Source organism: Cornus florida, unplaced genomic scaffold (assembly GCF_030987335.1).
Source record: "Cornus florida cultivar Cherokee Brave unplaced genomic scaffold, ASM3098733v1 CherokeeBrave_3.0.0_Hap2_Chr08, whole genome shotgun sequence".
NCBI classification, from domain to species: Eukaryota; Viridiplantae; Streptophyta; class Magnoliopsida; order Cornales; family Cornaceae; genus Cornus; species Cornus florida.
In genome coordinates, this window is record NW_026775578.1 from 80,023,803 (window position 1) to 80,051,667 (window position 27,865).

Consider the following 27,865-nt stretch of genomic DNA (forward strand, 5'->3'; position numbering starts at 1 on the left):
TGGCAGTTTGGACGAAATTCTTTCCACCGAAGTGAATCCGGATCCTCAACTTGAGATAAGGCGATGATATAGGATACTTTGCCGTATATTGACAAAAATATTTTCCATTGCATCGCATGATCCCAAAGGATATAATGATGTGATGACCCGAATATTCAAGAACCTAGTGCGCCAATGAGTAACTCGATAATGGATCCTAAATGTGGAAGCAATGAAAATAAGGAAGTCTCTAGAGAAGTATACCATCTCTAAGACGATAAAGTGACTTCTTAGAAGTCACGAGACTCGAAAAGAGAATAGAAACGGAAGCAAAGGAACACATCAACCTACATGGTTAAGGGGATCAAAATGAGTTTCTACAAGGTAATATACGATATACTCTTCATATATGGAAATTGAACAAGGTTCTAGACTGTAACAGAAACGGCGTTCTCCGGTTAAGAGATACCGTGACCCTGTATCACAAAAATTGTTACAACTCTCACTATAGTTGGATTTTCTGTGTGTGGTTAGTACTATTGGAAAGCTAACTCAAAGCTCATGAAAATGGACTCAAGAATGACCTAATTTGGATTAGAAATGAAAGAGATATGGCTACTTAAAGTCTATGCAACAAAGGTGTCCTAGAAACTGAAATGGTGCTGAGTTTCAAGGAGGATCAGCTGGACGAACCCTCATCATCAGCCGACTGAAACTAGATGTTCAGTCGGCCGAACCCCCATGTTTAGCCAGCCGAAATGGCCTGCAAAAATTGTAAACTCACTGGAATGTAAAGAAATAGGCTATCAGCCGGCTGACAGCCCTTGTCAGCCAACCGATGAAAAAATATGCTGCTACAGTGTGTGAAAACTTGGCTTGGTCTAAATCTAATCCTATACATGCATCCCAAATGTCCTAAAATAAATTTTAAAACATTCTAAAGTTTCATACAAGCATCCACAACATAAAAAAAAATCAATAGAAATGAGTGAAGCACACTCAAATGCATAATTTACACAAAAACGCATAAATTTCCAAAAGATGGATTCAAGGTCATAAATTTAGAGTTGTGTAAGTTGTGAACATGCTCACAAACGTAATATACATATTGAAACGCACTATAATGGCTTACGGCCTCATTACATGACAAATACAAAAAATAATGTTCTAAAGGTTCATAATTACAAAATACTTCAAAACAAGCATGCTAAACATGTTGCATGCATCCAAAAGGTATGTATGTCCATGACATAAATCCATAACACGAGGGATGATGTGCATCCAAGAACAACACTTCTTTACCTGAAAAACCACATATCAACTAGGGTGAGTAAACAAGTTACTCCGTAGGATAATGCACATGCGTATAACCTAAAGTTTTAACGGTTTTGCAAGTTAATATAAATGGTTACACGTGGTTCATACCACCTAACGACTATGTTCAAAGTGAAACTATGGGATCATCCTAAATTACTTTAGAACATTTTCAATATAACCCACAATAGTAATGCAATTTAGCATATTGGGATATCCAATACTAAACAACAAGTTACAACATCTCAATGTTATTAACTTGAATCAAAATTTGAAATCAAATAAATATGGATATACTTGGACATCATGTCGGATAAAACTAAACGCATAATAACTATTTTAGGTTACTAGCTGATAAATGCTCAAATGTGACGCATTTTAGCACCTAAGCTAGGCTATTTTAGTTTATTCATCTATCTTACTTTCATGTTTTAGTACTTATTTGTGTTTTTGCCTATTTCAGGTTAATAAAGTTCAAACAGGCTAAGAAGAGCCATTTAGCTTAATTTTAGAGCTAAGGAGCAAATCTAGAAAGAAGTCAGAAAAATTACACCAGTGGATCTTCGATCGATCGGAGGAAGTCCTAATAGATCGAAGAAGGCTACAATCGATCAAAATTAAGGCGGTGCCAGCTCAGCAATCCGAATAAGGCCAAGAAGATATTTTCATGACACGTCAGCTTTGACCGATCAAAGCTAAGTGTTGGATCGATCAAAAACCCTTCGATCGATCGAAATGACTGCTAGCAGTGTGCTTTTAATTCCCGAGCGCGCCCGGACTCTACCTACTTTTGTAGCTGCGAATTTCCACCAATCAAAGACTATATTTCTGACTTGGTGCCAACTGAAAGAGGCTTATAATAGATTAATTGAACCAATTTGTAGAAGGATCATCTAGTTTTTCTTACCAATTATAGAAATAGTTTTCTCTTTTTAGAACTAGGGTTTTGGGAAGAAAGCAAGGATAAAGATTGGTGTTGTCGTCGCACCAACGTTAAAAGATGTGCAAAAGATAGTGAATGTGCAATATAGCCAAGTTTTACATTTATAAATGCCACTACTACCATTAACTAAAAATATAGCAAGGGTGAGTAGGGATCGTCCCAAGGGATTGAAGGGCTATTGGTAATGGAACAATGCTTAGGGTTAGTAGGTCGAGTGATCAAAGGTAGGTTATTTAGTTGATTAAACTACAATTAAGATTAAACAAGATCAATATAAAACAAGTAATTAAAGGATAGATAAAACAAGAGAGAGAGATCTTGGGACTTAGAGATCACCACTAAGCATCACCTTTCTGTACACTCAATTCACAATTAATGAGGGGGAAAACATATGTTACAACAATAGTGAGTGTGTGTAGTTGTTTTAACAAGCATGGATGACCAATTAAGTATATATTGTCTAAACAACACAATGAATAACACAATACATCAAACTAAGTCATTAATCCTTAACACATCATATAATTAGAGAAATATACTACTTGCATTCATAAGTATGGAACATCAAACAAGAAGCATGGATTTTCCTCCCATTTAACAACTAAGGTAGCTACACTACATCTAAGCTAGTGACATGGAAATTTAAACTAATTAGACTAAGGGAGAGGCACAATCCATCAAGAAAAGAGTATGAACTATCAAATAAACTACAAGAGCATTCTATTAAGCACTATGTCTTGACAATCTCTAGATCTATAGCATCAACACACATAGACATGCATCAACAACATAAGAGATAGAGATAAACACATGAACATCTATTCTAGCATATATAGACATATGGATAGAATAAAATAATCAATTGGAAGAATTAAACCACACAAATCATTGAATAAACAAGATCTATGTATATAAATATGTCAAAACATGTATTACAACACAAATCCCTTAAAAAATACATAAATCAAGGTAAAGAAAGCATGTTTAGGGCTAACTCTAGCCCCAAGAAGATGTATAGCCACTCATGAATGGTGTCCTCCAACCCTCAAGGGCTATCTCCATGGTAGAAGTGGTCTTCTTCTTGAGGAAGATGGAAAACCTCTCAAGAATGTCTCTAGCCTCCTCTTCTCTTTTCTTCCTCTTTAATAATTGTATCTAAGACTCTCAAAAACTATCTACCAAAGCATATGTGAAAAAGTGGCTCATATTCCTTATATAGGTAGCTCAAATGTCACACCCAATGGTCTAGGCTTGTACATAAGGGCTCCTCCAATGATGGCACAATGAGATAACTTTTAATGAGCTGGAAATATATATTTTTTTAGATTTGAGAGGGTTCGATCGATGTTCGATCGATCGAACATGGCTGAGATCTATCAAACTTTGGCTAGATCGATCCTCCAATGGTGGCGCCTTTTTGGATAAGGACAGATTTGAGATATTTTAGGGAATGAGACAAAAGTGGTAGGTAGGGTGGTAAAACAGGATAAGATGGAATCTTTTCGATCAATTTGAGAATTGTTGGATCGATCGAACTTTGTGGGATCTTTGGATAAGGACAAAAGAGCTTGGATCAATCTTGGAGAGTCTAGATTGATGAATTTTCGATCGATCGAAGTATCTTTGTGATCGATTGAACCTGCTGAATTTCCACACTTTGCTTTAATCTGCTTCCACTTTGCTCCTTTCTTCCATCCAGCTTGAGTTAGCTTCTTTTAAGCTCTTATTTGGCTGAATTAGCTTATTTTGGGGATAAGCACCTAAAAAGGGCAATAACACGAAATTAGTCTAAAACCGGAAAGTAAGATAGATAAAGGTCCTAGAATACCTAAGCTTAAGGGATTTAAATGCGCACTTTTCAGCGCTCATCACACCCCCAAACTTAAACATTGCTAGTCCCTAGCAATTAACTACAAAGTAAAGGAATGAAATAAACAACTATATAAGTATGAACTAGAAAGTAATAAATGGATAACGCCACTTTCGTAGGGAACACGATTGCATTTAGCATATGCAACAAGCCTTTTTAACCCCTAGGTTACCCCTAGTGGATGAATAAAGTCTCGTGAAGGTTTCCAGAAATGATACCCACAAACATTAAGCTCATTCTCACAAAAGAGGTACCAATATTGCAAACAAGCATTGGGAGAAAACTACCTCAAGTATGCAATTTTTCAACCTTTTGTAAGCAATCTCCCAAAATTTCAATATCAAGCAAATAAGTATGGTCCTCCACACATCAAGAAGATGATCATGCAAATCAAAACAATAGTAGAATCCTTTTTGAGGGGACCGACATCAAGTATGTTGCTATCTAAGCCAACTTAAGAAATGATCACATCCTTACCCTCAAACTAGCACACAAATCTAGTCCCGATCATCAAAACAAAAAGTGGACCTTTTATTAAAGTTTTATTAAACTAGGTGTGCTTATTCTTTTCACTCGATTTTTATTTATTTATTTATTTATTTTTTATCCTAAAGATCAAAGATGGAAGCATGGTGCAATGTGTTGATCTGTTCAGCTTTCTAACGATCCATGAGGTCGAGCGTTAGGTCAATGACTCCTAAACCAGACGGCTTTAGGGCATTAGGCGTTTAAACACCCCTAAGGACTAATTAGCTCAAATTAACTAGGCTACAAATCAAAACAACCTCCATCTAATCATTTCATTCTCACCTTTTGGGAGAAGTCCTCACTTTTTTATTGTTTTTGCTATATTTTTTTTTATTTTTTATTTTTAAGTTCAATTATTAACCTAGAGTTTGGGCCCTCCACATTTCGGCACGAGAAATTCAGTGCTTGATGAGGCTAGAATCCCGGCTACTCAATGAAAAGGGTTTGTTATCCACCTTTATCAAAATGAAAGCTTTCAATGCACTACTAGCCCAATTGAGATATAACTAATTCAATAATCAACAAATCATGTACCCCACAAATGAATGCTAGTGTGCACCTGTGATAGTGTAGAATTCTAGAGTAAATCTCAAAACAATCACAAAATCAGGATGACGTGGACCACAAGTGCAAGCAAGATATCAATCTTTCGAAAAATTTCCTAAACGGCATCCATAAGACATACAAGGAGTATTAGACTCTCAAGTCAAGCAATTTTTAAATTTTAAACAATATAGTCCTCAAAAGATCAAATCATTGCTAGTTATGGACCAATCATAAATAATCCCTCAAATACACAAGTCATGCTTAATATTTTGAATTGAAAGCAAATACTGCAATTAACACCATTACCCCCCAAAACTTAAATAGCACAATGTCCTCAATGTGCAAAGAGAACGAAGGAAAGAGTATACCAGTGTTGTTATAGCAAATAATCCAAAGTGGGTGGTATAACCCTGACCAGTTCCTCTTTTATAAGGGTCGCGATACCAAGTCAAGCTTGAAGAGTTGTGTGTGAATTTAGGAGGTGGCCAAGTTTTACATTTATAGAAAGCCACTACTACCTTTCTCTATATAAAATATAGATAGGGCGAGTAGGGATCGTCCCAAGGGATTTGATGGTGTATCGAATTGTGAAACTATGGTAATTAGGGTTAGTAGGTCGAGTGATCACACAATTGGTTGGTTGGTTGATTAAGCTAAATTGAATTCAACTAAATAAAATAATATGAGGTAAACAAGAGAGAGAGAGGTCTTGGGGTGTAGAGATCACCACCAAGCAATACTTTTCTATACTACTAACAAGTGATCAATTGAGGGTAATGGATGTGTTGCAATATGATAAGTGTGTGTGTGCATTAGGTTGATTCAATTGGCAAGGATGACAAATCAAGCAAGTATTGTCTAAACATTATGTGAAGAGCACAATATATCTAAACAATAGAGCATATATTGTCTAGACAACATGGGGATAGAACAATAGATCAAAACAAGTCATTAATCCTTCGTTAAGGTCACAATCCACATGCAACACAATATTAGAGAAATATGCCATTTGGACTCACAAGCATGGAACATCAAACATCAAGAGTAGATTGTCCTCCCATCTAACATTATACTACCACTACACTAAATCTACACTACTAGCATGAAAATAAAGCTACCTAGACTAGGGGAGAGGCACAAACCATCAAGAATAGGCATAAACCATCAAATGAACCAAAATAGCATTCATTAAGCATATCATCTTGATAATCTCTAGATCTATAGCATCAATACACATAGACATGCATCAAAAACACTAAATCTAGAGATAAGCACATGAATATCCTACTCTAGCATACATAGACATATGGGTAGAATAGAATAGTCAATTGAAAACATTAAACCATACAAACCATGAAATAATCAAGATTTATATATACATGAATATCAAGATGTATCATACTACACTAATCCCTCAATAATACACAAGATTAGAGTATAGAAAGCATGCTTGGGGCTAACTCTAGCCCCAAGAAGATGTCTAGCCACTCATGGTAGTGATGATCCAACCCTCAAGGGCTAACTCCATGGCTGCTCCTTGTTGGTGAAGATCTCCTCCAATGGTTGCTCTAGCTTTCTCCCTTCTTCCTCTCCAAGAATAGCCTCCAAGATGATTTTCAATGTGTGACAAGAGACTCTAGACCCCTTTCCAAAAAGTGTATCATATTCCTTATATAGGTAGGTCAAATACACCCTATGATGAGCTGTGGTCATGCAAGGCATATTCTCCAATGATTGGATGAAGGACGGAATAAATGAGCTGGACTTTAACTTTTTCTCGCTGGAGGAAGTTCGATCGATCGAACCTTAACTTGGATCGATCGAAGATGGGTTCGATCGATCGAACTGCATCTTGGATCGATCGAAGTGGTCTGACTCCTCCGGATAAGGACAAGGCTGAGATATTTCGAAGATATTTATGTGGAAAAGGACAAAAGTGGTTGGTAGGCGTACAGTTGTGGATAAGATCAATCATTTGAATAGGACAAAATAAGGTTCGATCGATCGAAGGTGATGTTGGATCGATCGAACTTGGAATTTCAGCAAAGGCCAAGGTTGGATCTATCGAGAAGTACTGTGATCGATCATAGATGTTCGATCGATCGAACTCTAAGTTGGATTGATCGAACTTTTCAGCTGCACAACTTTGATTCCTTTTTGCTCCTTTCTTTCTCCACTTTGCTCCCTCCTTTGGTTTATCTCAGGATTGCTTCAATTAAGCTCTTATTTGGCTGAGTTAGCTCAATTTTGGGATTAGTGCCTGAAAATATAAATAACACGTAATAAGTCTAAAACGGCAAAGTAAGATAGATAAAGGTACTAGAATGCTTAAGCTTAACGGGTTTAAATGCGCACTTTTCAGTGCTCATCACACCCCCAAACTTAAATATTGCTAGTCCCTAGCAATGAACTAAGAAGTAAAGGAATGAAATGAACAACTAAACAAGTATAAACTGGAAAGCAAGTAAAATGATAACACCATTTTCGTAGGGAACACGATTGCATTTAGCATATGCAACAAGCTTTTTAAACCCCTAGGTTACCCCTAGTGGACGAGTGAAGTCTCGTGAGGGTTTCCAGAAATGGTACCCACAAACATTAAGCTCATTCTTACAAAAGAGGCACCAATATTGCAAACACGCATTGGGAGAAAACTACCTCAAGTATGCAATTTTTCAACCGTTTCCAAGCAATCTCCCAAAATCTCAACATCAAACAAGCAAGCATGGTCCTCCACACATCAAGAAAATGATCATGAAAATCGAAACAAGTCTAGAATCCATATGAGAGGTCCGGCATCAAGTGTGTTGCTATCTTAGCCAACTAGAGAAGTAATCACATCCTTACCCTCAAACTAGCACACAAATCTAGTATCGATCATCAAGATAAGAGAGTGGACCTTTTATTAAAGCTTTATTATTCTAGGTGCGCTTATTCTTTTCACTCTATTTTTTTTTTCTTTTTTCTTCTTCTTCTTTTTTATTTTATTTTTATTTTTTATTGAGGATCAAAGATGGAAATATTGTGCAATGTGTTGATCTCTTAAGCTTTCTAGAAGATTCATGTAGTGAGCTTTAGGTCAATGACTCCCAAACCAGATGGCTTTAGGGCATTAGGTGTTAAGACACCCCTACGGACTTGCAAACTCAAATCAACTAGGCTACAAATCAAGACAACAACCATCTAATCATTTCCTACTTCTCACCTTTTGGGAGAAGTCCTCACTTTTATTACTTTTGCAACTTTTTTTCTTTTTTTTTTTTTTTTTTTTCAATGAATAATCAATTATTAACCTAGAGTTTGGGCCCTCCACCTTTCGGCGCGAGAAGTTCACTGCTTAATGAGGCAAGAATCCCGGCTACTCAATGAAAAGGGGTTGTTATCCACCTTTATCAAGAATGAAAGCTTTCAATGCACTACTAGCCCAATTGGGATATAACCAATTCAATAATCAACAAAGCATGTACCCCACAAATGAATGCTAGTGTGCACCGGTGCTAGTGTAGAATCCTAGAATGAATCTCAAAACAATCACAAATTCAGGATGATGTGGACCACAAATGCAAACAAGATATCAATCTTTTGAAAAATTTACTCCTAAATGGCATCCTCAAGGCATACAAGGAGTATTGGACTCTCAAGTCAAGCAATTTTTAAATTTTAAGCAATATAGTCCTCAAAAGATCAAAATCATAGCTAGAAATGGACCAAGTATAGAAATATCCCTCAAATACACAAGACATGCTCAAAATTTGAATTTTAAAGTAACACTGAAATATACACCAATACCCCCAAACTTAAATTGCACATTGTCCTCAATGTGTGAAGAGAACAAAGGAAAGAGTATACCAGTGCTTTAGACATAAATGATCGGGATAGAAGTATCCAAAGTGGGTAGCATGGCCCCCCCCAAACTTGGGATAAACTGTGGTCTTGAAAAGTTTGCACTCGGATAAACTCATTAGATAACAAGATAGGATAATCAGTGCACAGTGGACATGCAAGTGTAAAATAGGATAATTAGAGAATAGAGAGAGAGGTGTAAGAGTGGTCCTGAAAAATTGGGCAGCACTCTCTCACTGAAGTCACTGTGGTGTACCTGATGGAGTCAAACATACAAATATGAGATACTAAGAGACATCCATAATCAAAAAGCAGTATATAGAGAATATAAAGTGCAGGTACATCAATAAAATAATAAAGCCGACAGACCGGCCGCAAAGTATAATACAGTAACAGTGACAGTATAATACAAATCCAGAATAAAAGAAATGAAAGCATAGACAACTGGAAGTGGAGTCTCAGGAGGCCTGATCGTGAAGATCTGCAGTGGCTAGAGGTGCAGGTGCGGGTGCAGGTGCAGGGAGTCGGCTGGAGAGATCGGCAAAGCAAGCCATGACATCCGCCCTGAAAGAGGTGAACTCAGCTCGGTGGGCAGTGATGTCGGCTCGCATGGCTGCTACGTCCTCCTCCAGTGTCTGCAAGCGTGCTCCGAATCCGGGAGTGGGAACTGGAGACTCAGGCAGAGATGCTTCTGAAGAAGACTCCCGAACTCGCTCTTGAGCAGTGGCTCGATCACTGGTATCATCGGCATCAGCATCATCTGCAGCATCGGCATACTCCTCCGCAGGTCGCTCCAGGTCAATGTCCATGCGATCGATAGCTGGACCGACTGGTGCGTCGTCCGCTGCGATATCTGCTGCTGCTGGAGGTGCCGGTTGTGCCTGGGCTGCCTCCTCCTCCTCTAGTTCAGCTGCTGCCTCTACAGCTGGCTCCTGAAGACTCTGAATAAGAGCATTGTAGCTCTTATTCCAGTCGCTCCTCCTATAGAAGCTGGACCGTGCAAGGGGCTCCTCATCTGGGGGCACTCTGTAGCGCTGGTCAAGAAGGATCTGTATGATGAGGTGTCCGAAGGGCAGGACCTTGGACCGCTTAGGGTCCTTCCTGGAAATGAAAGAATCATACAGCAACCTCATCACGCTCCAGATGAGGACTGGGATAGATACCCAGCAGCCCGTGTAAAAAGCGTAAAGAGCTGTTAAGTAGTCATGACGCCTCTAGATCTTATGGCCCGCCATGTAAATGTTCTGGAAGAGAACTGTGTCGATGAACCAGAGGTCGTTAGGCAAGAAGGTCCTGGTGGCGAATGTCTGACCACCGGCATGATGGCCTGTCAAGGAGACAGCCATGTCAGAAAATGAAGGCCTATGCAGCCTCGGGTATATCTCTGCAAGCTCAGGTGGACACCGGTGTGGGCACCAGCAAGCACGGGCCAGAGTGTCAACTATGATGACAATCTTATGGCCGTCCAGTGTAGTGATCATCTCCGCGGTAGATCGTGGCGAGGGCCGGAGATGCTGAAAGAATAGCCGCACCAGTTGCGGGTATACTAGGCCGGTGACTGGGGCAAGGATGGCTGAGAGGCCCCGCTGCATGATATCCTGATAGCCAGACCGGGTCAGGATAGACTCAAAGAAGTACTCAGTATCGAAGTACGACTCCTGAGCCACGGTCATGGCTACATATCTCGGCAGCAACTGGTCACGGTGCTGAGCCGGTAGAGGTGGCTGCGGTGATGGCATGGCGGCTGCATCTACCTGATGGCGCACAGGAGAAGGTGATGGTGTGAAGGCTGGAGGAGCCTGGGATGTAGATGGCATGTGGTCAGCTCCCTCCTTAGCCTCGTGGGATGGGGACTGAGGGGGAGTAGCCTGTGCGGGCTCCTCCTGAGCATGAGATGGCTCTGCAACCATCTCTATCCTGGGCCGTATATGTCTGCGGGGTCGCTGTGGCCCCGAAGATCGCCTGGCTGTACTCTTGTACCACGGAGGCATGATCTACAAAAAGACAAGAAAATTTCAATATAAGTCAGTGCCAGATATAAGAATTAAAGTGCATAATAGAAACATGTATGTCAAATAAGATAGACAAAATACGGATGACATGAATCTATGATGATGATGCAATGTGAATCATGCTAAGCAATGTAGGTATGAAATGCATCCAATGTGGAATATCACAGGCATTGTGCATATAAAGATAGCATGAAGACGACACAAGATGAATGGAGTGTGTATGTATGATCTTTGAAAGTTTGATCGATCGAACTTTAAATTCGATCGATCATAGAAATTTTCGATCGGTCAAAGTGAAAAATGTTCAAAAGTTGGATCGATCGAAGTGAATTAGATCAATCCAACACTTGGATCGATCAAAGCATGAAAGTGCACAAGATTGGATCGATCGAAGGTAGTGAAATGAAGTTCACTACTTCGATCGATCGAAGCACAAGTTCGATCGATCGAACTGTGCGAATGCCAAATCTGAAAAGTCGCAGATCTGTGAGCTCTAGAGCACGGGGCCCACACAAACGTGTTTGTGGGCTCATCTACACACCAAACATCTAATCCTCAACACCCAAACACTCCCCAAACTCCACAAATCACATCACAATCCCCAATTTGGTTCGGCCGAATGGATATGTATATGTATATCATGTAACAGGAAATTCAAGCTTCAAAATGGATGATTTACACATTTATAACATGATTCAACATAGAAAATCAATAACATGCATCAATTTAAGCTTGGAATCAAGAAAATTGCATTCGGTTTACCTCTAGACCGAGAGAGATAAGATGAGAGAAAGGTGTGAAGCCGCGGGGAAAATGAGACTTGAGTTGGCCGGAATTTGCTCGCCGGAGATGGGGAAGATGATTGGGAATTGGGTTTTTGCCGGATTAGGATGAGATTGAGAGAAGAGGGAGACTAGGGTTCGGTTTCCTTTTGAAGTTGGATCGATCCAAAGTGATCGATCCAACTTGGTTATATTTTAAAAACACGATATGTAGAGTTCGATCGATCGAAGATGGAGTTCGATTGATCGAACTTAGGTCTCCACTCTTAATAGCATTTTTTTGAAATTTTGGATTTTTTTCTCTTTTTTTTTTTTTTTTTTGAAATGAATTTTGAAAAATAAAAGGAAATTAAATTAATGAGATGCAAATTTCGATCGATCAAAGAAAGATTTCGATCGATCGAAGAGGATAAAGAATGTACAAGTTTAAGGGTTCAAGAGTTGACACGTGTTGGAACCTTGGATCGATCGAACTTGAAATTCGATCGATCGAACATGAAAAATTTTGAAAAGTCCCGAGAGCATGCATTTTGGAATTTGGATGTAAGTCCAAAATTTTTCTAAGTGTTGGGACTCATGATCGATCGAACCACATGTTGGATCGATCGAAAGGTAGTTCGATCGATCGAAATGGTTTACGATCGATCGAACTTTTGAAAATTTGGAGATCCCGAGAGCATGCATTTTGGAATTTGGATGCAGGTCCAAAATTTTTCTAAGTGTTGGGTGCAAAATGAGAGCTGGATCGATCGAGTCCATAGTTGGATCGATCGAACCAATGTTCGATCGATCGAACCAAAACTTGAATCGATCGAAATTATGCCTAAATGCTCAAAATGACTTAAATGCTCATGCAATCCCTTACTCAGTTCCTTCCAATGTATGTGAACCACAAAAATAGTATCTATACTTCGCAAGAATCAAAATGCAAGATAGAAATGAGGGAGGAATAGGGTTTTGACATCCTACGAATTTCGGTGCTAGTCTTTAATGTCTCTAGCAAGACCTAGGGTTCTTTTAACCTGGATCAAAGATCTTGCAATGCATCCCCTCCTTTTTGGGATGAGAGATGTTTCGAGTCACTCCCAACAAATGGTTCTTAGAAGAACTTGTTGGGGTAAACTCAAAAGACGTCTTGAGTTCCTTGTCAAAACTTTCCTTGGGCTTCCACGCCCTTTCATAACAAGAGTTCGAAATCACTTTTCTTGCATGCAATGCTGAAGATAAAGATGAAGGCTTTGAAATATTGTTCTTGCACAAAAGCTCATTCCTTTCACAAGCAAGATCATGATATTCCTCTACCACATTAACCTCTTCCTCATATTTGTCAAATGGATTGGGTGTGGGGTTAAAGATGTTCAACTTCACTCGCATGTGCCCAAAAGAAATCTTCATTATCCCCGTCCTACAATTTATGTTGGCATTTGAGGTTGCCAAGAAAGGATGGCCAAGGATAACCGGAATTTGGTTCTTTGGATTGGGCACCGGTTCCGTGTCAATGATGACAAAGTCAACTGGGAAGAAGAACTTATCAATCTTAATCAACACATCCTCAATTATCCCCCTAGGCTTCTTAATGGATCGGTCAGCAAGTTGTAAAACCACCGACGTCGGTTTCAATTCACTTAGGCCCAATTTGACATAAACCGAATAGGGAAGAAGGTTAACACTAGCCCCTAAGTCAAGAAGTGCCCGGTTGATGACATGTTCACCAATGACACAAGATGTTGTAGGTGCACCGGGGTCCTTAAACTTTGGCAAAGTGTTGTGTTGTAGAATGGAACTCACTTGTTCGGTTAAGACCACCTTTTTTGATGTTTGGCTCTTGTTCTTCCGCTTTTGGGTACATAAGTCCTTCAAGAATTTGGCATAAGCCGGAATTTGCTTAATTGCATCCAAAAGTGGAAGATTGACTGTGACTTGCCTAAACATATCCATTATCTCATTGTTCTTGGTCTTTTGCCTTTCTTTTGAAATGGACCCTTTCAAGGCGTCCGGAAATGGAGCTTTTTCAAAAACTCTTTCAGCATTTTCTTCCAAAGAATTTTCAACATTGGACTTGTTCGATTCATTGGATTTCAAATCACTTTTCAAAGAAGAATCATGAATAACATTTTTCAAAGAACTTTTCTCAAACACATGTTTCAACACTGTTTTCAATGAATCTCTTTGGAAATCATCTTTCAACTCACAATTTGAGGGCTTCCCATTCTCAAGATCATGCACAAGCAATGAAGGAGGAATAGTGTGTGGAACGGGACGGGTGACAACTTGAGGTTGTACCGGTTCACTCTCTTCATTAGGCATTCTAACTTGATTGTCTACTACCCTACCACTTCTCAAGGTTGTTACCGCATTGACATGCTCAACATTATGCCCTTCCAATGAGGATTTGGTTTCTACAACACATTGTTGTTTGATTGGGGCATTCATGTGCATCTTTCCCTTTTCTCTAGCATTAAGTGTTTCAGCTATTTGCCCTACTTGGGTTTCTAGCTTGGCAATTGATTGAGAATGAGAGTGCAACAATTGAGTATTTGCTTCTAGAGTGCCCAAAGCATTTAAAACCTTTTCCTCAAAAGCGAAACCTCTAGAATTTCCTTGAGAATATGATTGGTTAGGAAAATGAGAATTAACAAATTGATTTCCTTGTGAGTTATATGGTCTTGAACCTTGGGATCCTTGGTTTTGAAGTGGAGGTGGAATGTATTTCCCTTGAAAACCGCCTTGGGAAGAGTTCGAGCCCTCCCCTTGGTTTTTCCAAGAAAAATTAGGATGATTCTTCCAACCGGGATTGTAATGGTTACCATAAGGATTGTTCCCTTGGTTCACAAATGTTGCATTAACTTGCTCAACGGGTTCATTTTGAATTTGTCCATGAGGACAATTAGAAGTAGAATGAAGAACACTAGAACAAGTCATACATGATTCATTTTGAGCTCTAGGAGAATGGTTAGGAAAGGAAGACACTTGATTCGCCAAGTTTTGATTGATCAATTGATCAAACTTTTGAGATAAAGACTTCATCTCGGTGGTTATATCATTTGAGTGGTCAACTTGATGTAAGCCAACACTCTTCCTACCTTGAGAATTTCTACCATTCCTAGATGACAATGTTCTATGCAAAGAGTTTTCACTCATGCTCTCATAAAGACGCCACACGTCTTCCTCTTGCCGGTCTATATAAGAACCTCCCATTGAAGCATCAACCATGCCTTTATAATTGTCCGATAAGCTTTCAAAGAAGAATTGGACCAATTGCCATTTAGGCATGTCATGGTGAGGACACTTCTTAAGCAATTCATTGAAGCGTTCCCATGCCTCGTGGAAAGTTTCTCCCTCCCCATGTGTGAATTCTCTAATGGCGGTTCTAATAGCATTGGTCTTCGAAACCGGATAGTACTTTTTCAAAAATTCTTATTGCATTTCTGCCCAAGAAGTTATAGAAAAAGGCCTAAGGTTGTTAAACCAATACTTCGCCTTATCTTTAAGGGTGAATGGAAAAAGTTTCAGCCTTAAAACTTCTTCCGGCATGTCCGTGTATCGAACGGTAGAACAAACTTCAAGAAACTCATCCAAATGCTTGTAAGGTTCTTCACTAGGAAGTCCATGAAAGTTAGGTAGCATTTGGATAGTTTGTGCTTTAATCTCATAATGGTGTGCTCTAAATGGTGGCAATTGAATGCATGTGGGTGCATTATACTCATTTGGCACATAGTGATCTCTCAATGAGAGTGGTGGATTAGCAATTTGAGGTGCAACATGGACACCTTGGTTATATCGAGCTTGATTAATGATGGGGGGTTATGGTGCATACATTGGCCTTGGAATTCCCATTGGAATTTGGCCTTGTTGTTGAGGAGGTTGATGAATGTATGGCCTAGGCATGCCTAATGGAACTTGCATATTATCATTTTGCACATTAGGGTGAAGGATGCCTTGTTGGTCTATGTGACCAAGGTCTTCAACATGATCATCATTGAGAGCGTCCATTGGTAGATTGGTTCTATGTGAACTTCCTCTTCCCCTTGGATTCCTAATAGTGGATTCTAAATGCAAATCAAGAGGGACAAGAGTAGGTCTCAATGAACGATGACCATGCATGCACAATACAACACGAATAAGCAACTTTCTCAACAATGCAATTAAACTTCACAACCACAATTTTCAAATGCAATGTAGGTCAAATAAATGCCTCCACGTGGGCCCCCGATTTAACTAAGGAGATTGAGTAAGAAGGTCTCACAATAGTCCTTTAGCACTTCAACTCTAAAATTAAAAGCTTAGCTTAGCAATTTTACTTAGCAATTTTTCATTTTAAGCATTTTTCCTTTGCTTTGCTTTGCTCCTTAGCTTGGAAGTACTTTGCTAGCTCCTTGCTCAATGCACCTTGTAAATGAAGAACAAACTTAATAAGTAATCAAAAACAGAAAATAAAAAAAAGTAAAGACACGATCAAAAGAGTACTAATCCTAATTGAATTTCACAATTCGACGTTGCCAATTTAAAATCCCCGGCAACGGCGCCAAAAACTGACCGGTTCCTCTTTTACAAGGGTCACGATACCAAGTCAAGCTTGAAGAGTTGCGTGTGAATTTAGGAGGTGGCCAAGTTTTACATTTATAGAAAGCCACTACTACCTTTCTCTATATAAAATATAGATAGGGCGAGTAGGGATCGTCCCAAGGGATTTGATGGTGTATCGAATTGTGAAACTATGGTAATTAGGGTTAGTAGGTCGAGTGATCACACAATTGGTTGTTTGGTTGATTAAGCTAAATTGAATTCAACTAAATAAAATAATATGAGGTAAACAAGAGAGAAAGAGGTCTTGGGGTGTAGAGATCACCACCAAGCAATACTTTTCTATACTACTAACAAGTGATCAATTGAGGGTAATGGATGTGTTGCAATATGATAAGTGTGTGTGTGCATTAGGTTGATTCAATTGGCAAGGATGACAAATCAAGTAAGTATTGTCTAAACATCATGTGAAGAGCACAATATATCTAAACAATAGAGCATATATTGTCTAGACAACATGGGGATAGCACAATAGATCAAAACAAGTCATTAATCCTTCATTAAGCTCACAATCCACATGCAACACAATATTAGAGGAATATGCCATTTGGACTCACAAGCATGGAACATCAAACATCAAGAGTAGATTGTCCTCCCATCTAACATTATACTACCACTACACTAAATCTACACTACTAGCATGAAAATAAAGCTACCTAGACTAGGGGAGAGGCACAAACCATCAAGAATAGGCATAAACCATCAAATGAACCAAAATAGCATTCATTAAGCATATCATCTTGATAATCTCTAGATCTATAGCATCAATACACATAGACATGCATCAAAAACACTAAATCTAGAGATAAGCACATGAATATCCTACTCTAGCATACATAGACATATTGGTAGAATATAATAGTCAATTGAAAGCATTAAACCATACAAACCATGAAATAATCAAGATTTATATATACATGAATATCAAGATGTATCATACTACACTAATCCCTCAATAATACACAAGATTAGAGTATAGAAAGCATGCTTGGGGCTAACTCTAGCCCCAAGAAGATGTCTAGCCACTCATGGTAGTGATGATCCAACCCTCAAGGGCTAACTCCATGGCTGCTCCTTGTTGGTGAAGATCTCCTCCAATGGTTGCTCTAGCTTCCTCCCTTCTTCCTCTCCAAGAATAGCCTCCAAGATGATTTTCAATGTGTGACAAGAGACTCTAGACCCCTTTCCAAAAAGTGTATCATATTCCTTATATAGGTAGGTCAAATACACCCTATGATGAGCTGTGGTCGTGCAAGACATATTCTCCAATGATTGGATGAAGGACGGAATAAATGAGCTGGACTTTAACTTTTTCTCGCTGGAGGAAGTTCGATCGATCAAACCTTAACTTGGATCGATCGAAGATGGGTTCGATCGATCGAACTGCATCTTGGATCGATCGAAGTGGTCTGACTCCTCTGGATAAGGACAAGGCTGAGATATTTCGAAGATATTTATGCGGAAAAGGACAAAAGTGGTTGGTAGGCGTACAGCTGTGGATAAGATCAATCATTTGAATAGGACAAAATAGGGTTCGATCAATCGAAGGTGATGTTGGATCGATCGAACTTGGAATTTCAGCAAAGGCCAAGGTTGGATCTATCGAGAAGTACTGTGATCGATCATAGATGTTTGATCGATCGAACTCTAAGTTGGATCGATCGAGCTTTTCAGCTGCACAACTTTGATTCCTTTTTGCTCCTTTTTTTCTCCACTTTGCTCCCTCCTTTGGTTTATCTCAGGATTGCTTCAATTAAGCTCTTATTTGGCTGAGTTAGCTCAATTTTGGGATTAGTGCCTGAAAATATAAATAACACGTAATAAGTCTAAAACGGCAAAGTAAGATAGATAAAGGTACTAGAATGCTTAAGCTTAACGGGTTTAAATACGCACTTTTCAGTGCTCATCAAACCCCCCCAAACTTGGGATTAACTATGGTCCTGAAAAGATGGCACTGGATAAAAGATCATTAGATAACAAAGGGGAATAATAAAAGTGCACAGTGGACATGTAAGTGTAAATGGGATAAGAAATTGAAGTAAAGAGAGAGAGGAAAAAGGGTGGTCTTGAAAATTTGGGCAGCACTCTCTCTCACTGAAGTCATTGGGGTGAACCTGATGGAGTCAATCGAATACAGATATATTAATACCAGGTATAACATCCGGAAGATAGTAAAATATAACATATATAGCAAAAAATAAAAAAAAATTTAAAAATAATGTACATTAGAATGTTTAGGCCAACAGACTGGCTGTAAAAATATCACAACAGTAGCAAAAATAATAAATATCACAGATATGTAAAGCAGGTAATAGAGAGATGTGAAGATCATGCTGAGGAAGTAGGACGAGCAGGGTGCGCTCCACGGATATCTCGGGATATGTCTCGCAGTGCAGTCATGACATCCGTACATAGGGAAGAAATGTCAGCTCAGTTGGAGACAGTGTCTGCGCTGATAGAGACTACCGCATCCTCCAAAGCCTGGAGACATTCTCCAGAGCTGGGTGTCTGTACTGGAGCCTCAAGTATGACTGGATTAGGAAACTGTGGTACATCTTGAGCGTGCTTCAGAGAATGAACTGGCGACTCTGCAGGATACTGCTCTAAGTCAATGTCCATATGGACTGCAACCGGATCGACTGCTAGATCGTCTGCTGCTGGTGCTTCTACCTCTCCTGCTGCTTCTGCGGCTGCTGCTATTTCCTCCTCCTCTACCTCCTCTGTTGCTATCACTGCATCCTCTAGAAGACTCTTAATAAGAGCATTGTAGCTCTTATTCTAGTCTTTCTTGCCAAAATGGCAAGCTCCTGTCTCTGAGCGCTCATCATGACGAAATGGATAGTGCTGATCCCGAAGGATCTGAGTGATAAGATGGCCAAATGAAAGATACTTAGCCCGCTTGGGCTTGGCCTTGCTAATGTAGTCGGCATAGAGCTTCATCATCACAGTCTAGTAGAGGGCTGGAATAGAAACCCAGCATCCTGTGTAGAGAACATATAGGGCTGTCAAATAATCGCCGCGCCTTTGGATCTTTTGGCTGGCCATAAACACATTTCGGTACAGGATCGAATCAAAGAACCACAGGTCATCAGGCAGATAGGTGCGAGTAGCAAATGTGTCCCCCTCACTATAATGGCCTGTAAGTGCCTCAACCATAAATGTATAACAAGGCCTTCTCTCCAAAATGGGATAATCGAGCTCAAGCTTAGGAGGGCAGGTATGCGGGCATCAGTAGGATCAGGCCAGAGTCTCCACTGTAATGCGGATATGATGGACATCCACTATAGTGTGCAGCTCCGCTAGATTACTCGAGGCAGGTCGGAGGTTCTGGAAGAACATCCGAACAAGCCTCGGATAAACTGGGTAAGTGACCGGGGCTAGAATGGCTGAAATGCCCCTGCGGCCAATGTCCTCATAGGCTGCCCGGGTAAGGATATACCAGGAGAAGAAAGAAATGTCAAAAATCGACTCATGCGCCACCTAAAAGCGTGAGTATCTCGGCAAAGGTCGGTCTAAGGCCTGGTCTAGCTGTGCAGGAGGCGGAGATGAAAAAGATGATGGTGTATGCTCAGCCTCATCATGAGATGATGAAGATGTAGAAGCAGAAGACTATAGTCTGCTGTCTGATGGGGACTGAGCTGGATCGGCCTCTGTATAATCCTCCAACTGCTCAGGCTGCTCAGGATCCGGGACCTGAGATGGTCCTGCCTGATGCTCAGGCTGCTCCCGAATATGAGAAGTCTCACCTAGCCCCTTTAATCTGGGCCTGACTCGGCGATGATAATGTCCACGTGCAACAGTCTTGACCCTAGCCATGGCCTGCAAAATAAAAAGAAAAACACTTGCAATATAAGTTAGTATTGGCAATAAGAATTGAAGCACATTATATAGAAACATGCATGTCAAATAAGATAGATAACACAAGACACGAATCTGTGCAAGTGATGATGGGGTTAAATAAACAGTGACAACAAGTGAAACATGCTAAACAATATAAGTATGGAATGCATCCAATGTGGAAAACACAGGCATTAGGCATGTATAAGATAGCATGGAATCACAAAAGAAAGTGTGTGAAGTGTGGGATGCAAATCTGTGAAGTTCGATCGATCACAAAAATGAGATCGATCTGAGAAAAGTTCGATCGATCGAACTGGGATGGGAAATTCGAAAAGTCACAGATCTGTGACGTGGAAGGCACGGGGTCACCCAAGCAAACTTGTGGGGCCCTCTCACACATCAACAACACAATATGGGTCACTTGTTTGGGCCGTGACACTCAAAAATTGAATTAAAAATGAAATATATATACAAAACTATATATATATATATATATATTTATATATATACATATTTATATAAAATCATGGAAAATTCAAATATGGTAAGATTCAGACGTAGCAACCCTAGATCTAACATGGCAAGCAGTACAAATAGGTAGATTGAAAGTCAAAATCAAGGGGAGAACTCGGAACATACCAAATCCGAGAGAGAGGAGTGGTATGAAGGAGAAAGATGAGATCTGAGATGAAGGAGAGAGATTCGAGGCTCGGGAAGGTCGCCGGAGGGCTCGCCGGAGATGGGAGAGAGATAGTTTGCAGCAGCGAGGGTTGAGAAGGTCTGTAGATCAATCTTTGAATCGATTAAATGACCCTAGTGTTTTGTTTTTTTAAAACATTTCCCGACAGGTTCAATCGATCAGGAAAATTTTCGATCGATCGAACAAGATCGATCTTAAAAATGTTGAGATCGATCTCACATCGACAATTTTTTTTTTTTTTTGGAAAAAATAACATAAGATACAATTTTTTTGGAATTTTTAGAAAATATATAAATTTTTGGATTTTGAAAATTTTAAAATGAAAAGAAAAGTAGAAATTAAAAATCAAAATTCTTTAAAATAAAATAAAAATCTTTTAAAGGTTTTTAAGATAAGATAAAATAAAATAAAATAAAAATAATAACAACAATGCAATCAAAGTCAAAATCAAGGTCAACAAAAAGTAGAGATCAATCAAACTAAGATCGATCGAAAAGGTACTTCGATCGATCGAACAGGTGAAAACCTGCAGAGAAGTTCGAATGATGCATAGAAAGGCCTTTTTTTTCATGGATCTCAAAAATTTTCTAAGTGTGGAGTGAAGATTGATCCAAGAAAAAGTTGGATTGATCTTAGAACTTTCAGATCGATCCAAAGGAATTCTCGAACGATACACAGATGGCTGATTTATGCAGGAATTTTCAGATCGATGGAACAGAGCAATGATTGGATGCAGGGATGAGTGTTCCATCAATTGAACCTCATTTGAGATTGATCGAACTTAGACAAAATGCCTATTTTCATATTGAAAGTGCATGCATACTCAATCAAAATTCCTAGCCAAGTGTATGAATTCCAAAACATATCTAGACGACGCAAGAAATGAAAGATAAAATAGAAATGAGGGAGGAATAGGGTTGTAAACCCTACGAAGTATTTACTAGTCTTTAACATCTCTAGCAAGACGTTGGGTTCTTTTAGCTCGGATCAAATATCTTGTAATGCATCCCCTCCTTGTCGGGGTGATAAGTACTTTGAATTCCATCCAATGAACGGTTCCCTAAAGAACTTGTTGGATTAAGTTCAAAGGAATTTGTTGGTCCTTTGTCAATGTGATCTTTGGGCTTCCATGCCCTTTCAAAGCAAGATTTTGAAACATCATTTTTTGAATTCAAGTTTAAGTTGAACTTTTTGAAGTTTTGGTTTCAAGCAAAGATTCCATTCTTTCACATTCATTATCTAGACATTTTTCTACAACATTCACTTTTTCATGCTTGTCAAATGAATTTGGGGTCGGATTGAAGATATTCAACTTCACTTTCATATGCCCAAATGAGATTTTCATTACCCCCGTCCTACAATTGATGTTGGCATTTGAGGTTGCCAAGAAAGGACGGCCAACGATAATGGGAATTTGGCTCTTGGGATTTGGAACCGGTTCCATGTCAATGACATCGAAATAGACTAGGAAGAAGAATTTATCAATTTTAATCAAGACATCCTCAATGATACCCCTAGGCTTTTTGATGGATCGGTCGGCAAGTTATAAAACCACCGACGTTGGTTTCAAGTCTCCTAAGCCTAATTTAACATATACCGTGTATGGAAGAAGATTAACACTTGCTCCTAAGTCTAGAAAAGCCCGATTAATGACATAGTCACCAATAATGCAAGAAGTAGTTCGCGAACCGAGGTCCTTAAACTTTGGAAGGGTGTTATGTTGCAAGATTGAGCTTACTTGCTCGGTCAAGACCACTTTCCTAGGTGCTTGGCTCTTGTTCTTCCTCTTTTTGGTGCAAAGATCTTTTAAGAACTTGGCATAAGCCGAAATTTGCTTAATTGCATCCAAAAGTGGAAGATTAATCTTCACTTGCCTAAACATTTCAATAATTTCATTAGTCTTGGTCTTTTGTTTATCAAGATAAATGGATCATTTCAAGGCATCCAAAAATAGAGCTCTTGGCTCAAAAGCTTTTTCAAAAATTTTCTTTGAAAAGTCTTCAACACAAGAATTTTTAAAATCCTTTTTCAAAGCTTTGTTCAATTTATCTTTCAAATCAATTTTGGACTCACTTTTCAAATCACTTTCTAACACTTTCTCATTTGAATGATCATGCATATGCAATGAAAGAGGAATATGATAAAAAATGGGACGGGTGTCAAATTTTGGTTTCACCAGTTCACTCTCTTCATTGGACACACCTACTTTGTTGTCCTTAATCTTCCTACTTCTTAAAGTTGTCACCGCATTGACATGCTCAATTGTGTGCCCTTTCGATGAGGAATGAGTCTCCATAACACATTGTTGCTTTGGTGGGGCATTCAATGGCATCTTCCCCTTCTCTCTAACATTTAAGGTACTAGCTATTTGCCCTACTTAGGTTTCTAGCTTAGCAATGGATTGAGAATGAGAATGAAGCAATTGAGTGTTCGCCTCTAGAGTGCCTAGAGCGGTCAAAACTTTATCTTCAAAGGCAGGACTCCTAGAGTTTCCTTGGGAATATGATGGTTGATTAGGAAAATGAGAATTAGAAAATTGATTGCCATGTGATTGAAATGATGATGATTTAAAACCTTGGGAACCTTGGCCTTGCATTGGTGGCGGAACATACTTCCTTTGAAAACCACTTTAGGGAGGGTTTGAGCGTTCCCCTTGGCTTTTCCAAGAAAAATTTGGATGGTTCCTCCAACTTGAATTGTAATGAGTGCCACAGGGATTATTCCCTTGATTAATAAATGTAGTATTGACTTGCTCATGGGGCTCACTTTGCACATGTCCATGGGGACAATTGGAAGTAGAATGTAAGACACTTGAACAAGTCATGCAAGATTCATTAGATACACGATGATGAATATGAGTAGGGGAAGAAGATACTTGATTTGCCGAATTTTGGTTAATAAAAAATTAATCAAACCTTTGAGACAAGGATTTCATCTCGGCGGCTATGTCATTGGAGTTGTCAACTTGATACAAGCCGACATTCTTCCTTCCACCTAGGTTTCTACCATTTTTAGAAGATAAGGACCTATGCATGGAATTTTCACTCATACTTTCATACAATTGCCACACATCATTTTCATGCTTATCAAGATAAGAACCACCCATGGATGTATCAACCATACCCTTGTGATTATCCGGTAAACTTTCAAAGAAATATGGGACTAGTTGCCACTTAGGTATGTCATGATGAGGGCACTTTCTAAGCAAATCATTAAACCTTTCCCTTGCCTCCTGAAACATTTCCCCACCCCTTTGAGAAAATTCTCTAATTGAAGTTCTCAAGGCATTGGTCTTAGAAACTAGATAGTACTTTCTTAAGAACTCTTGTTGCATTTCTGCCCAAGAAGTTATCGAAAAAGGCCTAAGATTGTTGAACCAATATTTTGCCTTGTCTTTAAGGGTAAAAGGAAAAATTTTAAGCCTTAACACTTCTTCCGGCATGTCTGTGTATTTCACGGTGGAATACACTTCAAGACACTCATCCAAATGCTTATAAGGTTCTTCACTAGGAAGTCCATGATAGTTTGGAAGCATTTGAATAATTTGTGGTTTAATTTCATAGTGATATGCTTTGAATGGAGGCAATTGAAGCAAGTGGGTGCATTGTATTCATTTGGCACATAATGGTCTCTTAATGCAATGGGAGGATTCGCAATTGGTGGTGCTAAACGAACACCTTGATTAGTTTGAACTATGGGGGGTTGTGGAGTAAATATTGGCCGAGGCATTCCCAATGGAACTTAGCCTTGTTGTTGTGGGTGAATGAATGGTCTAGGCATGCCTAATGGTACTTGAACATTTTCATGATGTACGTTAGGGTGGAGGTTTCCTTGTTAGTCTATGTGACCAAGGTCCTTCATATGGTCGTCATTCAAATCCTCCATTGGTGAAATGGAGTGATGAAAACTACGTCTCCCCCTAGGATTACGAACAACCGATTCAAGATGAAAATTAGGAGGGACAAGAGTAGGAATCAATGACCTACGACCATGCATACACTAGCAAAGCAAATAACAAGCAAGTAGCAATCACTTCACCCCCGCAATAATTCAATCAACAAATCTCCACATTCAATGATCCCATGCTCCCATGCTTAAACAACATGCAAAGTAAAGTAAATTGCTTCCACGTGGGCTTACGATTTATCTAAGAAATGAAAAACAAGCCTCCACGCGGGCCGATGATTTAACTAGAGCTTGAGTTAGAAAGATCTCACAAAGGGTCCTTAAGCAACTTCAATTCATTTTCAACTTCCAAGCTTTGCTATGCATTGCATTTTTTTAGATTTTTAGTCCTTTTTGTGCTTAGCTTAGCTCCTTGATTTGAATTCTCCTTTGCTTAACCTCTTTGCTCAATTTCACCTAGCCAAATAAGAACAAACACAATAAGTAACCAAAAATAAAAATAAAGAAAAGACACGATCAAAAGAGTACTAATCTCTAATTGTTTCCAAAACACAGCGTTGCTAATTGAATCCCCAGTAACGGCGCCAAAAACTTGGTGTTGTCTAGACACCAACGTCTAAAGATGTGCAAAAGATAGTGAATGTGCAATGTAGCCAAGTTTTACATTTATAAATGCCACTACTACCATTAACTAAAAATATAGCAAGGGTGAGTAGGGATCGTCCCAAGGGATTGAAGGGCTACTAGTAATGGAACAATGCTTAGGGTTAGTAGGTCGAGTGATCAAAGGTAGGTTGTTTGGTTGATTAAACTACAATTAAGATTAAACAAGATCAATACAAAAAAAGTAATTAAAGGATAGATAAACCAAGAGAGAGAGATCTTGGGACTTAGAAATCACCACTAAGCATCACCTTTCTATACACTCAATTCATAATTAATGAGGGGGAAAACATATGTTGCAACAATAGTGAGTGTGTGTGGTTGTTTTAACAAGCATGGATGACCAATTAAGTATATATTGTCTAAACAACACAATAAATAACACAATACATCAAACTAAGTCATTAATCCTTCTTTAAGCTCACAATCCAAACACATCACATAATTAGAGAAATATACTACTTGCATTCATAAGTATGGAATATCAAACAACAAGCATGGATTGTCCTCTCGTTTAACAAGTAAGGTAGCTACACTACATCTAAGCTAATGACATGGAAATTTAAACTAATTAAACTAAGGGAGAGGCAAAATCCATCAAAAAATGAGTATGAACCATCAAATAAACTACAAGAGCATTTTATAAAGTATTATGTCTTGACAATCTCTAAATCTATAGCATCAACACACATAGACATACATCAACAACACAAGAGATAGAGATAAACACATGAACATCTATTTTATCATACATAGACATATGGATAGAATGAAATGATTAATTGGAAGAATTAAACCACACAAATCATTGAATAAACAAGATCTATGTATATAAATATGTCAAAACATGTATTACAACACAAATCTCCTAAAAAATACATAAATCAAGGTAAAGAAAGCATGCTTAGGGCTAACTCTAGCCCCAAGAAGATGTCTAGCCACTCATGAATGGTGTCCTCCAACCCTCAAGGGCTATCTCCATGGTAGAAGTGCTCTTCTTCTTGAGAATGGAAAACCTCTCAAGAATGTCTCTAGCCTCCTCTTCTCTTTCTTCCTCTCTAAGAATTGTATCTAAGACTCTCAAAAACTATCTACCAAAGCATATGTGAAAAAGTGGCTCAAATTCCTTATATAGGTAGCTCAAATGTCACACCCAATGGTCTAGGCTCGTACATAAGGGCTCCTCCAATGATGGCACAATGAGATAACTTTTAATGAGTTGGAAATATATTTTTTTTCGAATTTGAGAGGGTTCGATCGATCAAACCTACGCTGTAATCGATCAAACATGGCTGAGATCTATTAAACTTTGGCTGGATTGATCCTCCAATGGCGGCGCCTTTTTGGATAAGGACAGCTTTGAGATATTTTGGGGAATGAGACAAAAGTGGTACGTAGGGTGGTACAATAGGATAAGATGGAATTTTTTCGATCGATTTGAGGATCGATCGAACTTTGTGGGATCTTTGGATAAGGACAAAAGAGCTTGGATCCATCTTGAAGAGTCTAGATCAATGAACTTTTGATCGATCGAAGTTTAGTTGTGATCGATCGAACCTGCTGAATTTCCATACTTTGCTTCAATCTGCTTCCACTTTGCTCCTTTCTTCCATCCAGCTTGAGTTAGCTTCTTTTAAGCTCTTATTTGGCTGAATTAGCTTATTTTGGGGATAATCACCTAAAAAGGGCAATAACATGAAATTAGTCTAAAACGGGAAAGTAAGATATATAAAGGTCCTAGAATACCTAAGCTTAAGGGGTTTAAATGCGCACTTTTCAGCGCTCATCACACCCCCAAACTTAAATATTGCTAGTCTCTAGCAATGAACTACAAAGTAAATGAATGAAATGAATAACTATACAAGTGTGAACTAGAAAATAATAAATGGATAATGCCACTTTTGTAGGGAACACGATTGCATTTAGCATATGCAACAAGCCTTTTAAACCCCTAGGTTACCCCTAGTGGACGAATGAAGTCTCGTGAGGGTTTCCATATGTCTATGTATGCTAGAATGAATGTTCATGTGCTTTTCTCTAGATTTAATAAAATTGATACATGTCTATGTGTGTTGATGTTGTTAATCTAGTGATGGTCAAGGCATGGTGCTTAATTGATTACTCTTGTAATTTATTTGATGGTTCATACTTACTTCTTGATAGATTGTGCCACATCCTTAGTTTAATTAGCTTAATTTTCATGTTACTAGCATAGTTGTAATGTAATTGCTTTAGTTTCCTGGATAAGTGGATAATCCATTCTTGTTATTTGATATTCCATACTTATGAGTGCAAGAAGTACATTTATCTAGATTATTGTGTGTACACTAATTATGGTTTAATTGACTGGTTAAT

General features: G+C 38.9%; 1 non-coding gene and 1 pseudogene across 1 annotated transcript; both read left to right on the top strand.

Moving 5' to 3' along the window:
- Positions 1-15,088: 15,088 nt before the first annotated feature.
- LOC132272118 (small nucleolar RNA R71) lies at positions 15,089-15,195 on the top strand. Its single transcript, XR_009469968.1, has one exon. It is a non-coding gene; the product is annotated as a small nucleolar RNA R71 (small nucleolar RNA).
- An 8,925-nt stretch (positions 15,196-24,120) lies between these two features.
- Positions 24,121-24,219, top strand: LOC132272096 (small nucleolar RNA R71; annotated as a pseudogene).
- Positions 24,220-27,865: the final 3,646 nt, after the last annotated feature.